General features: G+C 34.9%; 1 non-coding gene across 1 annotated transcript; it reads right to left on the bottom strand.

Moving 5' to 3' along the window:
* Positions 1 to 5,190: 5,190 nt before the first annotated feature.
* LOC139894820 (small nucleolar RNA R71) lies at positions 5,191 to 5,299 on the bottom strand. Its single transcript, XR_011775301.1, has one exon. It is a non-coding gene; the product is annotated as a small nucleolar RNA R71 (small nucleolar RNA).
* Positions 5,300 to 14,189: the final 8,890 nt, after the last annotated feature.

The following is a 14,189-nucleotide window of genomic DNA, read 5'->3' on the forward strand; positions in this document are numbered from 1 at the left end:
AAGGTTCAAATTATTGATGAGGAACATCTAAAAATGACAAGAGTACAAGTTACAAAACGCAAAGTACAAAATATAAAATTGTACGCAAGGACGTTCGAAAATCCGGAACCGGGACCAGAGTCAACTCTCAACGCTCGACGCAACGGTGTAAAAATTACGAGTCAACTATGCACAAGAATAAAATATAATATTTAAATAATTCATAATAAGAATAATATTAAATAATAAAAAGTTGTTAATTGAGCATAGTTCAGGGGTCATAAGTGAAAATTCAATTTCTAAATTCGCCTATAAAAGGCTTTGTAATCGTAATGTAAAAACACACCTTTTTCTATCTTTTTCTTATTTATCAATATCAATTATCAATATCTATATTCTATATCTCTATCATAATGTTAACTTAATAAGATATAACAATAATCTTAATTTTAATTTTAAATTATGATAATAATAAGATTTATGATAGAGATCGTTTGAGTGTGTAAGTCGAAATTCTGTCCGTGTAACGCTACGCTATTTTTAATCATTGTAAGTTATGTTCAACCTTTTTACATTAATGTATCGTAACTAAGTTATTATTATGCTTATTTGAGCCGAAGTAATCGTGATGTTGGGCTAAAATATTAAGAAGGGGTTATTGAACTTTGGACCATAATTAAGGTTTGGGCAAAAGACCGACACTTGTGGAAATTGAACTATTGACTATTAATAGATGGGGGGTATTGTCTAATTGAGTGACAACTCATTGGAGTCTGTCGAACCTATCTTCAAATTAATTAACCTAATAATTAATAATGATTATGGTTGTCCTATTTAGTGACGTTCATATGGAATCTGTTATAATCATTTAATTAATCAATTGGGTTGGGTAATTGATTATTCATTCTGATCAAGTGGATGAATTAATATTCATAAACTAATTAAAACAGGGGTAGATTACATACAGTGATAACTGGTGTAATTGTTGATAGAAGTGATAACTGCGTCACAGTTTAAATCCTTAATCAGTTGGAATATTTGACTTCGGGTATAAGGGTAATTTGACGAGGATACTCGCACTTTATTTTTATGACCGATGGACTATTATGGACAAAAACCAGATAGACGTATCAAATAAACCAGGACAAAGGGCAATTAACCCATGGTAATAAATTAAAATCAACACGTCAAACATCATGATTACGGAAGTTTAAATAAGCATAATTCTTTTATTATATTTCTCATCGTATCTTTATTTACTGTCATTTTATTACTCGCAATTTTATTTACTGTCATTTTATTTATTGTCATTATTTTACGCACTTTAATTATCGTCATTTATCTTTACGCTTAAAATATAGAATCGACAAACCGGTCATTAAACGGTAAAACCCCCCTTTTATAATAAGATTACTACTTATATAATTATATATATTTTATATAAATATAGTTAAAAATATAGTAAGTATCACCAGCTCCCTGTGGAACGAACCGGACTTACTAAAAACTACACTACTCTACGATTAGGTACACTGCCTATAGTGTTGTAGCAAGGTTTAGGTATATCCCATCCGTAAATTAATAAAACTTGTGTCATATTTTGTAGTATTTTGTATTAAAAATAATACTATTTCGTACCCTCACGCTACAACATCAACACCCTACTTGCATCGCAATGATAGATTGTTGTAGCTTCTTCAAGTCCTTCCTATATGATTAAAATTGGTTATTCAAGCTAGCAAGTGTGATTTGACCATTGTCACTCTCCACTTGAGCTACACTCTTCCTTGGCATATCCCTGGGTGAAGGATTCCACTCATAAGTATGAATCGAGATGTCTTCTAACAAGGTTTTGGCCGCATTTGGTGACTTGTAAATGAACACACCTCCCGCAGAGGCAACAAAAACTTGTCTTGTCAATAAATTTGTACCCTGATAGAAAATGTTGATGTTCTCTCGCTTAGTTAGCCCATGTGGTGGACATGCCCTCAACATTTTCTTATTGTGGAAAAAAGTGATTGAGAAAAGTGTCACTTAAATCTTGAAAAGTTCTAATCGAGTCACAAGGTAGATTCCTTAGCCAAACTTTAACATCACCTTGAAGAGAAAAGGGGAATGCCCTTATTTTATATGCATCTTCGGTAACCTCTTTATGCTTATAGAGATCACAAATGTCATTAAATTGTTGAATGTGTTCAAAAGGATTTTCTTCCATTAACCCGTGAAATTTCACATCCTTTATCATCGTGAAGAAATTACCCCCAACTTTCCAATTGTCGGCCCCGATGGGTGGTTTAGTAATAGCTGGAGGCACCACCTTAGGTGCAACCAACCTAGCACTCCACATTGGTGTATCATTTGGATCTACTTATTGTCCTTGATTAATGATTGGTGGTTTATTGGGATCACCATGATCGAATGGATTTCCCTCGGGTTGAAGTGGTTGACCGTTGCCATCCATCTCTTCAATACAAAATGGTAAAACTTTGAAATTCTTCTTTAATACCCTTTCTTCCCTACGTTTATAAACCCCATGAACGTGCCTCTCCGGATCAGAAAACGGATGTTCAAACTGTTGATCCTTTTGGGATCTCCTTTTAATACATCGTGGTACCTAACCTTCGATCACAACACAAACAACAACGTGTTTCTCCAAACAAAATAATATAAAAAAAACAGAAAAGTAACTTTTGCAAGGATAAATCCTTACAAAAGGATCGAAAAATTAAAAGCTTAACTCAAAGATACAACTAGCTAACCGCTCCCCGACAGCGGCGCCAAGAATTTTGATATGCTCTCAAAAACATACATTATTTCTTTTATATTTATATTCAAATGTGGACTCAACTATGTGAAAAGCATTCGAGAAACAATGACTCGGTAGTTGTAATTAGCAAGTTTTCCATTGAAGATTCGTCCCGAGAGCGGTGATTGCTTGTTGAATCGATGAAAACTCATAATCATCCTAAGGTTTGTTTGATTGGGGGTTTTGAATTTTGAGATATTAAGAAAACAATTGCAAATTAACTAACAACTAGAAATGATTAAGTAAATATCAATAGCATGCACACTTGACTATTCCACGTGAAGCATTCGGGTTATTCTTTTGTTCACTTAAGATCTAATTTTATTCAAACTTATGCTAGTATCCCTACTAGATGTTATAATGATCAAATCAACACTTGCAAATTCCCATAAGCTTATATCAATTAATCTAGTTGAATCATGCAATTATCATTAGTACTTAGCCTAGGTTAAAGTCCCCTAAAATCCTTTGGTAATGAAAATCCCTTAAGAAAACCAAACTTCACTATTTTGACTAAGGACCAATTGAAAACCAATCCAAATCAAGAATACAATCCCTTGAAATCACTAATTTGATTGTCTAGATCACCTAAGTGTTGAAGTACAAGTTGCTTCACTAATCAAATCCCTAAAAGAAGCTACACAACTCATATAATCAAAGTAAAGTCCAAAACAACAATAGCAAAGGATCTTTTAGCTAATTCTAAAAACAAATCACAATCATCAACTCATAGATTCATCTAAACACAATCATAAACATAATTAAGAACAATCCTTTGCTTACAAGATTCATAATCAAGTGTACATCATAAAATCTAACCAATCATGGACAGAACAAGAACAATACAAGTAATAAAGGTAGATTCAAACATCATTAAGCAATAATAAAGGTAAGATTGTAGCAAACTTATGAAAATTACAAAAAAGATACATGAAGAAGATGAAGAACAAGCCCTAGATCTTGATCCAATCTTCAGTCCTTGATGTAGAAATGTAGAAATTGATGGAAACTTGATGAAAACTTTAATAATCTAGCTATCAAACCCTAATTTCCTCAGCCTCCAGCTATTTAATCTAATCCCTAGTTAGTTGTTATAGGAAAACCCACATCTCATTCTATTTATACCTCTTCCAAACTTTCCAGATTTTCCAGAAGGAACGTCGTTCCTCTATGTGGAACGTCGTTCCTGATTCACTCTCTAAATGCCAAATTCTTCTATTTCCATTTCCTTTGTAATGGGACGTCGTTCTTGGCTTGGAACGCCCTTTTTCTCCAGGTGGAACGTCATTTCGGGTATTTGAACGTCGTTCTTGCATGTAGAACGCCGTTCTGGATTATAGGAACGTCGTTCTTGGGCCATTTCCAGTACTTTTCAGTTTTCTTAATCTTTTTCACTCACATTCATAAATCTTGCACCAATTTCACACTTAGAACTGTATTAGCACTCAGAACGCGATTAGTCCCAATTTCTTAACATTTAGAGCCCAAATGATATCAAAAACCGAGTATAACGAGGTAGATATTGTGTGAGAAACATAGTGTGGATGAGCACTATCATGAGTCCACGTTTGAATATAATATAAAAGAAATAAAGTATGTTTGTGAGAGCATATCAAACTTTTTATCGCCGCTGCTGGGGAGCGGTTAGCTTGTTGTATCTTTGAGCCAAGCTTTTAATTGTTTGATCCTTTTGTAAGGATTTATCCTTGCAAAAGTTACTTTTCTTGTTTTTATATATTATTTGTGTTTGTAGAAACCCGTTGTTGTTTGTGTTGTGATCGAAGGTTAGGTACCACGGTGTATCAAAAGGAGATCCCAAAAGGATCAAAAGTTTGAACATCCATTTTCCGATCCAGAGAGGCACGTTCACGGGGTTTATAAGCATAGGGAAGAAAGGGTATTAAAGAAGAACTTTGAGGTTTTACAATTTTGTATTGAAGAGATGGATGGCAATGGTCAACCACTTCAACCCGAGGGAAATCCATTCATGGTGATCCCAACAATCCATCAATAATCAAGAACAACAAGTTGATTTGAATGATACACCAATGTAGAACGTTAGGTTGGTTGCACCTACGGTGGTGCCCCCGGCTATTACTAAACCGCCAAACGGGGCTGATAATTGGAAAGTCTAGGGTAATTTCTTCACGATGATAAAGGATGTGCAATTTCATGGGTTAATGGAAGAATATCCTTTTAAACACCTTCAACTATTCAATGACATTTGTGATCTCTATAAGCATAAAGATGTTACTGAAGATGCATAAAAGTTAAGGGCATTCCTCTATTCTCTTCAAGGTGATACTAAAGCTTGATTAAGGAATCTACCTTCCGACTCGATTAGAACTTTTCAAAATTTAAGTGACACTTTTATCAATCACTTATTTCCACCATTGAAGGTGGAGAGACTTAGAATGGAGATCAATGCATTTGCCCAACGGAGTGATGAATCTTTATATGATGCATGGATACGTTTTTTCAGAAAATATTGAGGGCGTGTCCACAACATGGGTTAACTAAGAGAGAGTACATCAACACTTTCTATCGGGGTACGAATTTATTGACAAGTCAAGTTCTTGATGCCTCCGTGGGAGGTGTATTCATATATAAGTGAGACGTCCCGTTCATATCGAATATAAATGTCACGTATTCATTGGTGTCATTGCGAGGTATTGACCTCTATATGTGACATTTTTTTAAAAAAATCTGCATACATTTTTATGATACAAACCATAAACTTTATTATAACCAAAGACTTAAACAACATAATAATGATTATCGTTTAGCGATAATCTTAGTCTTACAAACTTTACATTTGATAATAACGGTACAATTTCCAACATATTTCACATTACAAATCTTCTGATATGCAGTTTTATTTTTGACACAAATATGCATACTCCAAATCTTGCTTAAATTCAGCATAATGCAGCGGAAGCTTTTAATTATCACCTGAGAATAAACATGCTTAAAACGTCAACATAAAGTTGGTGAGATATAGGTTTAATGCTAGCAGCGTTATAAATATAGACCACAAGATTTCATATACACAAACGTTTTAATAAAAATATTCTAAGTGGTTAAGCACTTGATAACCATACTTAACATTTAATCAATGTCGCATATTCCCTTTATTATGAAATCTCACTACACCGTACCAAGTATAGTTACCGAAACGAAGTACTGTGCAACCGTTAAATACTGGTCATCCAGTCCGGTTGGGGTTGTCAGGCCTGATAGATCTATCAACAGGATTCGCGTTTATAATACCGCATGTAAATAGTAGTTACCAAGTTACAGGAAAGAATGCCAGTGGTACAAATCAACGTAGAATATATATATTTTATCACTTGTGTCCATAACGTAAATCATAAAATGCATGTATTCTCATCCCGAAATATTTAGAGTTTAAAAGTGGGACTATATACTCACTTTTGCCTTGAAGATATTTAACACGACTTGGTCTCCGATAGATATCACGAACCTAACCATATATATAATATATCAACATATTTTCTTTTCAAATAATCGTTTCATATATACTTATAATACTTTTAATATCTATTAGTCCGTAGTTAGCAGTCCGATGGTAGTGATTCACAATTAGTTGCTCAATAAAATAAATAAAGATCCCATCGTATTCGTATTGATCAGAATTAATCTCGACCCATGGTACCATGTTGTCAAATGACGTGTTGCGTACATAAAGTACCGTGTTGTCAAATGACGTGTTGCGTACAATCATGAGGTCTTATAATTAATCCTCTCGTGTTGTTTACGGGTGGTCCTGAAATATATAAAATCAAATCATAAGTAAATATATATAAAATATCATATTAATTAGCAAAGACATGATTAGTTTAGTTTTACTCCAATTAATTTCGTAGCTAAACTAGCTTCGGATACCTAATTTTGTTTTAGCCGCAGTTTCTTCAATACAACTCCGTTTTTGTTGGTTCAACTTGCCACTTCCTTGGATCGAGCCACTATTTATGAATATGAACTGTAAATACCTTAGTTTGCAATTGAAATCACAGGTTATAGATCAAACTTTGGTGAATCTTATGAAAGTGATCATTTTTGTTGTAAAAACAACACCTAGATGATCATTTTTACAAAAATACTTACACTTTGAGTCACACCATGAGATTTTTATATATTAACATATTCATAAAAAATATCATTTTTCCAGAATATAAACTTCCAATTCAAAGTTTAAGATGGTTTTTAATTATCCAACCCAAAACAGCCCCCGGTTGCACTCCAACGATGTAGATTCAGTTTTAAGGTGTTCTTTGTAAAATTAAGTTGTATCTTGTTAAGTTAGCATATCATTATGATATATTATAGGTCTTGAAGTGTTTTAAAAGTCAAGTTAGAAGGATCTATTTAGTTTGCGAACAAGTTTGAAATCATTCAAACTATGTTCTTGCTGTTATGATTTGTATATTCTTAATAAGATAGTTATAATTTAACAAGATGATGAACAAAGGTTATACCTCAAGTATGATGAAGAAAGTTACTGAATAAACAAGATATAAACTTGTTCTTGATGACTTGGAAGATTAATAAGTGAAATCATGAAAACAAACAAAGGTTCTAAGTAAGTTTATATCTTGATTTAAGATAAATAACTTACATGAATTGAATCAAAGTTTAAATATAGTTTTACCTTGATTATGAAGCTAAAAGATGGTGAAAATGCTTGGAGATGTTCAAGTATGATGTTAGGAGTATTTTGAGAGAGAATTTGGAGTGTAAGTATGAGAAAATGGAATGGAAAAATGGGGTGAAATCATAAAAACGAATTTACTTGTTATATAGAAAAAAATCCTTAAGTTTGTTTTTAACTCATAAGTCTTCCTAATTGATCCCACATGTTGTTGACTAACAATGACTGCTAAAAGCAGATAATTGAGGTCTAATAATTGGTATTTATCAATAGTAAATACATCTAGAAGCTGCGTATAATACAGGTACATATACCCTAAGTATACGTGTAGAAATCTTGAGGAAATGGAACGGGAATTCAAATATAACTATCTTTTGTGAATATACTTATGTTGTTTTATGTATTTAAGCCCTTTAAAAGTGATTAAATACATATTTATACGATACTTTTATAAGCATTATAGATTATAGGTATATATGTCAAAGAACGTTGCGTATAGTTACCGTTTTGAAAACTTAAGTTAGTAGTCTCAAAGTATACTTATAACTCATTGTTATTAGTATACAATGATATGTTAAACCATCCTTAGATCATGTTAAATATGTATAAATACATATATGTACACAATCGTATAATTATCGTATGTTATATAGTTCGTGATATCATCGGTCAAATTGGACGGTCAAACGTTGTGTAAAACTCTTTTCAAAAACACAAGACTCTACAATTTGGATTGCTTATCATGTTGGTAATGTTTAATTTATGTAAATATTAATCTTATATGTATAAAACGATCAGAAAAATCCGGGTCGTTACAGTACCTACCCGTTAAATAAATTTCGTCCCGAAATTTTAAAGTTGTACCTCTTTTGCGTTCTCGGGAAACAAATGTGGGTACTTTTGTTTCATCTGATCCTCTAGTTCCCAAGTAAACTCGGGACCCCTTCGAGCATTCCAACGAACCTTAACGATTGGTATGTTGCTCTGCTTGAGCTGTTTAACTTCACGGTCCATGATTTCGACTGGTTCTTCTATGAATTGTAGTTTCTCGTCGACTTGGATTTCTTCAAGGGGAATGGTGAGGTCTTCCTTTGCAAGACACTTCTTAAGGTTTGAAACGTAAAACGTATTATGTACTCCGGCGAGTTGTTATGGTAACTTGAGTCGATAAGCTACCGGTCCAATGCGTTCGATGATCTTGAACGGGCCTACATACCTTGGGTTCAGTTGACTCCTTTTGCCGAAAAGTATTACACCTTTCCAAGGTGACACCTTTAGCATAACCATGTCACCGATCTGAAACTCTAATGGTTTCCTTCGGACATCGGCGTAGCTCTTTTGGCAACTACAGGCTGTTTTCAATCTCTCCTTGATTTGTACTATCTTCTCAGTAGTTTCGTGTATGATCTCGGGACCAGTTAATTGTCGATCTCCTACTTCATTCCAACAGGTAGGGGATCTACACTTCCTTCCATACAGTGCTTCAAATGGTGCAGCTTTAATGCTCGCATGATAACTATTATTATACGAGAATTCTGCTAACGGTAGATATTTATCCCATCCATTTCCAAAATCGATCACACATGCCCTGAGCATGTCTTCAAGAGTCTGAATTATTCTTTCACTCTGCCCGTCAGTTTGCGGATGATATGCGGTGCTCATATCCAAACGAGTTCCCAGGGCCTCTTGTAGTGATTTCCAGAACTTTGATGTAAATCTACTATCACCATCGAATATAATGGAAATAGGTATTCCATGATTTGAAACAATTTCCTTTATGTATAATCGTAATAGTTTCTCCATTCTATCCATTTCTTTTATAGGCAAGAAATGTGCAGATTTGGTGAGACGATCAACTATTACCCAAATGGTGTCATAACCCCATGTAGTCTTGGGTAACTTCGTGATAAAATCCATGGTAATACCGTCCCACTTCCATTCTGGGATTTCTGGTTGTTGAAGTAACCCTGACGGCTTCTGGTGTTCTGCTTTGACTTTGGAACAAGTTAAACATTTCCCGACATATGTTGCAACGTCTGTCTTTAAATTAGGCTACCAATAATGCGTCTTAAGATCTTGATACATCTTTCCAACTCCAGGATGTATCGAGCATCTTGTCTTATGTGCCTCGTTCAATATCAACTTCCTTAATCCACCCAACTTTGGTACCCATATACGTTTTGCAAAATATCGAATTCCATCTCCCCGTATAATGAGTTGCTTCTCATACTTCTTCATTGTTTCATTTCCTATGTTTTCTTTAGTAAGAGCTTCTCGTTGAGCCTCTTTGATTTGTGATTTGAGATTCATGCGAATTTTTATGTTCATCGCTCGTACTTGAATTGGCTCTCATTCCTTTCTGCTTAGAGCGTCGGCCACTACATTCGCTTTCCCAGGATGATAGCGAATCTCACAATCATAGTCGTTTATCAGCTCGACCCACCTACGTTGCCTCATGTTCAGCTGTTTTTGATCGAAAATATGTTGAAGGCTTTTATGATCGGTAAACACAGTGCATTTAACCCCATTTAAGTAGTGTCTCCATATCTTCAATGCAAACACTACTGCTCCCAATTCTAGATCATGCGTCGTATAATTTCGCTCGTGAATCTTCAATTGTCGGGATGCGTACGCAATAACTTTCTTTCGTTGCATAAGGACGCAACCAAAACCTTGTCGCGAATCGTCACAATATATCTCAAAATCATCGTTCCCTTCAGGTAACGATAAAATAGGCACCGTAGTCAACTTCTTCTTCAGTAATTGAAATGCACTCTCCTGCTCAGAGGTCCATTCATACTTCTTCCCTTTTTGCGTTAACGCTGTTAATGGTTTAGCTATTAGGGAAAAATCTTGAATAAATCTTCTATAATAACCGGCTAAACCCAAAAATTGACGTATTTGTGTTAGTGTCTTAGGAGTCTCCCATTTTTCAATAGCCTCAATTTTAGCTGGATCAACCTGAATTCCTTTGCTACTAACAACGTGGCCAAGAAATTACACTTCTTTCAACCAAAAAGCACACTTAGAAAATTTGGCGTATAACTGTTCTTTTCTTAACAATTCTAATACTAACCTTAAATGCTGCTCATGCTCTTACTCATTTTTGGAATAGATGAGAATATCGTCAATGAAAACGATAACAAACTTATCTAAATACGGACTACAAACTCGATTCATGAGGTTCATGAATACAGCTGGCGCAATCATCAATCCAAACGGCATGACCAAAAATTCGTAATGACCGTCGCGTGTCCAGAAAGCAGTTTTCAGAATATCTTCTTCTTTGACGCGTAGTTGATGATAGCCCGATCTTAGGTCGATTTTCAAATAAACACATGATCCTTGCAGTTGATCAAATAAGTCGTCAATTCTTGGTAGTGGATACCGATTCTTGATAGTTAACTTATTTAATTCACGGTAATCTATAAACATTCGGAAGGATCCATCTTTCTTCTTGACGAATAAAATCGGAGCTCCCCACGGTGAAGTGCTCGGTCGAATGAAACCACGGTCCAGTAATTCTTGTAACTGGCTTTGTAACTCTTTCATCTCAGATGGTGCAAGTCTGTATGGAGCACGAGCCACTGGTGCCGCCCCTGGTACTAGATCTATTTGAAATTCTACAGATCTAAATGGAGGTAATCCCGGCAACTCTTCCGGAAATACATCAGGAAAATCTTTTGCTACAGGCACGTCGTTGATGCTCTTCTCTTTTTCCTTCATTTCGGCTTTATTAACATGTGCTAAGATAGCATAACACCCTTTCTTCAAGCACTTTTGGGCTTTCAAACAGCTAATGAGTTTTAGCTTTGAGTTACCCTTCTCTCCATAAATTATTACTGGCGTTTTATCCTTACGAGGAATGCGAATTGCCTTCTTGGCACACACAACTTCAGCTCCTATTTTGGACATCCAGTCCATGCCGACTATTACATCAAAATTTCCTAATTCTACGGGTATCAAATCAATTTTAAACATTTCTCTGGCTAAATTTAGTTTACAATCACGGCAAATTTTATCGAATTTAATTAGTTTACCATTAGCTAACTCAATCATGTACTTAGCATCTAGAGGTAATGATGAGTAATTCAATTTAGCGTAAAAGTCTCTACACACGTACCTTCTATCGGCACCAGTATCAAATATAATAGATGCTGATAAGTTATTAATGGTAAACGTACCCGTAATAAGCTCCGGGTCTTCACACGCCTCTCTAATATTAATAATAAATGCTCTTCCAGGTGCAGATCCGTTATTCTTCTCTGGATTCAGGCACTGGCTCTTATAATGACCATGTTTCCCACACCCATAACAAGTAACAGTGGCCAAGGCAGTTCTATTTGCATTGGTGGCAGGAGTCTTGGTGCCATTGGTATTTGTAACAGGAATCCTACAATCTTCAGCAAGATGACCCCTTCGATTACAATTATCGCACACCACATTACAATAACCAGAGTGATGTTTGTGGCATCTGTTACATAAAGGATTTCGTCCTTTGTAACCTGAGCTTGAACCACTACCCACACCTTGCGTGGTTTCTTGTTTCTTGTTGGATTGTTGATTACCTTCCCACTTTCTTTTATTTTCCGATGTCTTGACATCGGTGTTCTTATCCAGAATAATCTGGTCCATCAACTCGTTTGCCATAGTGATGGCTTCATGAATAGTCTTGGGTTTCGATGCTGTAACATTTGCCTTGACATTTTTAGGCAAACCATCTTTGTACAGTTCTATCTTCCGTTCTTCGGTTGGTACCAATTCGGGACATAGCAAAGCTAATTCCATGAATCATTGATTGTAGTTGGTGAGTTCAGTACCAACAACTTTTAGGCTTCGTAATTCAGCTTCCAACTTCCTAACCTCGTTCCTTGAACAATACTCGTTGATTAGCATTGTTTTGAATTCTTCCCATGTAGTATCATAAGCTACATCTCTTCCTACGGCCTTCACATAGTTATTCCACCATGTGAGTGCACTATCTTGTAAGGTGCACGATGCATACTTGGTCATGTCCTTCTCAATACAACCACTGATTTTAAACACAGACTCAATCTTTTCGATCCACCGGGTTAAACCGATCGGTCCTTCTGTTCCACTGAATGATGAGGGCTTGCAACCTTGAAAAATTTTGTAGGTGCATCCCACACGAGGATTTGGGTTAACTGCAGCACCTCTTGCAGCCTCGATCCATAACATTCTGTCGTTCACTCGCTGATTGATGAGTTCCTCGATTTCTTGTTCCGTCATTCGGTTCATTCGCACCATATTCTTCAATAAGAATGAAAAAATAATTATTCACATGGAATATTATAGATGTAGTGTGTATTTACAGTACATCGTAGCCTATTAATAATATGAACCAGTTATTATTATAAAAGCCTTTTCTTCTTATTAGCGTTTTATAATTATATCTAGGGTAGTACTGTGACGACCCAGAAATTTTCGACCAAATTTAAACTTAAACTTTATATGGTTTCAACATGATAAGCAAAGTCTATTAAACCGAGTCTCAAAATGTTTGAACTATTTTATGAAATCATATGACCTTTGACTGTTCTCGACGATTCACGAACAATTAATTGTAAATAGATATGTGTGTATATAAATGGTAGTTAGAATATAATATTATATGTTGTTGTTATTAGAACGAATTATGTAAAAATAAAATAAAAATAGGATATTATAATAATTATCTATATGATCCTCCCACTTGTTTCAATTAAATCCATCTGTGATAAACTGTCGGTAGAGTAAATCATTTGAGGCTGCTAATTATTTGTTTATTATTATTTCTTTTGAACATCCTATTTTCTATCCATCCCATCTTTTCTATATTATATATATATATATATATATGTATTATTAAGTTGAAATATAAATTAAATAAATAAATACATGAAAGTCATTATATATCATTTAATTATTAAAAATTCTCTGATCACCAGTGAAAATGTGTCGACACACATATAATAAAATAGGAAAAGATTTTCATCTATATCATATCCGTGTTTACTTTATGAAGGTTTGTTACACATCTTCTTTCAACTTTTAACTTTATGAATTATTTCATCAACCGAACCTTCATCTATCTATCACTACCTTCTATCAACTATCATATATATCAAATATATCTATATAACTTATACAAAAACTTAGGAAGATCATTACAAACACACCACTTTCTAACACTCACTAATATTTTCTTATTAATGTTTTCTGTTTCTCCTAAAACTACTATACTTGATCGATCACCAAGAACCATGGCTACCATCGAAACCCAACCTACCTTGTCTTCAAACCATTCGGCAACCATCAAGAACCACCTTCATGATCAACGGCAACCACACCCATCTTGTCCCCTTCGTAACCCATCAATACAACACCACAACCATCATCAACAAACTATCACCTCCACCCTCACCATGTCGACACCCACTCAAAGAATCACCACCATGACACCATCCTCCTTTCTTCTCTTGAAACCGTCACCAACATTCATCACTAAACCCACTTGATGTAGCTTCCTGTTTTTCTGGTCTAGAAATAACCAAACCACCTACAAACAATCACTAATTCTTTGTATTATTTATATACATACAATAAACATGCATACAATTTATAGAAAGGATATGTGCTTAATTACCTCTTCCACTCTCGAACCAACAAACCGGCCCTCACCATTATCCGAAACCTTGCAAACCACCATTCCATTCATCATTAAACAAACCA

This window comes from Rutidosis leptorrhynchoides, chromosome 2 (assembly GCF_046630445.1).
Source record: "Rutidosis leptorrhynchoides isolate AG116_Rl617_1_P2 chromosome 2, CSIRO_AGI_Rlap_v1, whole genome shotgun sequence".
Classification (NCBI taxonomy): domain Eukaryota; kingdom Viridiplantae; phylum Streptophyta; class Magnoliopsida; order Asterales; family Asteraceae; genus Rutidosis; species Rutidosis leptorrhynchoides.